This window comes from Solanum tuberosum, unplaced genomic scaffold (assembly GCF_000226075.1).
Source record: "Solanum tuberosum cultivar DM 1-3 516 R44 unplaced genomic scaffold, SolTub_3.0 scf00009, whole genome shotgun sequence".
Taxonomy (NCBI): Eukaryota; Viridiplantae; Streptophyta; class Magnoliopsida; order Solanales; family Solanaceae; genus Solanum; species Solanum tuberosum.
This window is the reverse complement of record NW_006238935.1, coordinates 1,518,133-1,521,074: the sequence shown is the minus strand read 5'-3', so window position 1 is coordinate 1,521,074 and position 2,942 is coordinate 1,518,133.

Here is a 2,942-nt window from a genome sequence, read left to right as displayed (position 1 = left end):
TAAACAAGACATAAGTTTGAAAGGAATCTGAAAAGAACACTTACCTTGGCTTTACTCAACTCATAAATAACTCAACTCAAATGCAAAGGAAAAACAATAATAATTGTACAGTTTATGCAAAACATTTAAAAGAGTAGGTGACAACTCAATGTATTAAAGAAATACAATAACAACCCAGTTTACATATAAAGTAATATAATACTGGGGGAGTTTCTCTAACCGACAACCATCACTATGAGCCTAAGTGATGATACAGTGCTGCCAGAATTGCCCTATACTTTGCTGTCATATAGAACGCCTCAACTAAGTGGATACACTAGTCTATTCTAAAAAACACTTAGGAATCATCTAAAAAGTATGATTCTTTCTACCCATGATGGCTACATGGTTTATGAAGATTTGAGTTATTATGAACTCGTCCCCATATCGGTGCTCAATACTATTCTCAAAATATACTCAGATCATATGTTTTAAAATAAGACTCTTTCTTTGGTTTGAGATAATTACTCAAAAACTAGCTCAAAAGTTCTCTTGGAAATCAATGTTTCCTCTCTTGTTTAAATGTTAAAACATTTACTCTTTGGGAATACTTAGTTCCCATATACTCTTTTTAAAGAAATGAACTTCATTTGTTACTCTTACTTAACTCAAAACTCAAGTCTTAAAACAACATTAAAACATTTGTGAAAGACTTCTTGGAAACACTCTATGAACTTTCTAGACTTGGCTCTTAACTTTCCTTGAATTTGAATTTTATGGATTCAAGGTTATGATTCAAGTTTAGGGATGATTTCTAAGTGTTTAGAAGTCATTTAGAGTAGTTAGAATCAATAGGAAGTGTTAGTACACTTTAGAAGGACTTAAACGGACTAAACGAAGAAAAACGGGTGGGGGCAGACAACCCGGGCGCGTTCCTGGCGCGCCGCGCCAGCCCCTAAGTTACTGGGGCTCATTTATGGTGCACTGCTGGTGCACAGCCCCACACTGCTGGCGCACCGCCCCAGCCGTCCTGGCTCTATGGGGGCGCGCCGCGCCAGTCCCTCTCCAGGCAAACCCGATGAACTTTTCAACTCATTTTCTGATCTAAATTCGACTAAACTCGATCCCTTCTCTCAATTTCTCTTTAGAATCAGATAACCAAAATATATACACAAAAATCTAACTCAAACAACTAGAGGAATCAACACTTTAAGGTGAAGCAACTCCTCAAACTCAACCCAAATTCAAGAACGAAAGCAATTCACGAACACCCATCAAGAATATTCAAACTTCCAATCTTTTTAGAGCGAATTCACGCTAAATTAAACATGTTTGGCACGTGGGTGAACGAACCCAACATTATGAAAGTCTCACATACCTCGTAGGATCAAATCCTTGATGAAATCCGCAATCAATTCCTTACGAAGATGACGAATCTTGATTTTTCCTCTTCTATTCTCTCTTGAGTTCTTCTCTCTAAAGCCCTAGAGTGAATTTTCAATTGTGCAAAATGAACCAATTCAGTTTTGACCCTACTTAATTCACTAAAAACTAATTAAATCAAGTAGGTATGAAATAGAGCAAAATACCCCTTAAAAATCCGCTTTTGACTTTCCTTACCTAGACAGCCCGACTTCCAATGGGCATATCTTCCTCATACAAACTCGAAATTGAGAAAATTCGATGGCGTTGGAAAGATAATTCCAAGATCTTTCCTAAGGTATCTAGAAGAACACCTAAATCATCCTGAGCTAGGAGTTATGGTCATTTGAAGTTGCCCAAAAACTCAAATTTAACATAACTAAACCAATTTTCCAGATTTTTCATTCTTTCCAAAAATGACTCTTTATAAATCTAGCTCTTTCTAGTTCTTTCTATCAGCGAGATGTTACAATATCTCCCCCTTGGGAATATTCGTCCTCGAATGAGATTACTCTTATTAGTCTTAGTGTGTAACATCTAACATTCAGCTCAAACACCCAACAACCAAATCTAACACATCAAGTATATAAATTAAAAAGTACTAAGAAGAGAATTAGTACCTTGATCTGGAAATTCTCCGATCTCAAAGAGATGTGGATATCTCTTCTTCATGTCCTACTCAGCTTCCCAAGTAGCTTCCTCAACAAACTGATTCCTCCAAAGGACTTTGACTGATGCTACTTCTTTGGTTCTCAACTTGCGAACCTAGCGGTCTAGAATCTGAAGAGGTATCTCCTCATAAGACAAGCTATCCTTGATACCAATATTTTCAGTTGGTATGATAAGTGAAGGATCTCTCATGCACTTCTTCAACATGGAAATATGAAATACCGGATGAACCGCTGCTAACTCTTGGGGTAGCTCTAACTCATAAGCTACATTACCAATCCTTTTGGATATTCTGTAAGGGCCAATATACCGAGGACTAAGCTTCCCCTTCTTACCAAATCTCATAACACCTTTCATGGGTGAAACTTTCAAGTATACCCAATCATCTAGTTCAAACTCTAACTCCCTTCTCCTAACATCAGTGTAGGATTTCTGACGACTCTGCGCTGTTTTCAACCTCTCTTGAATGACTTTCACTTTCTCCATAGCTTGATGAACTAAGTCTGTTCCTCTCAACGCAGCTTCACCAACTTCAAACCATACAATAGGAGATCTGCATCTTCTCCCATAAAGAGCTTCATGAGGAGCCATCTGGATGCTAGAGTGGTAACTATTGTTATACACAAACTCAATAAGAGGTAAGTGATAATCCCAATTCCCCTTGAAATCAATCACACAGGCCCTCAACATATCTTCTAAAGTCTGAATAGTGCACTCTGCTTGACCATCTGTCTGAGGGTGAAAAGCAGTACTTAAGTTCACTTTTGAACCCAAGTCATTCTGAAAAGATTTCCAGAACTGTGCAGTAAATTGTGCACCTCTATCTGAAATAATGGAGATTGGGACTCCATGAAGTCTTACTATCTCTTGAA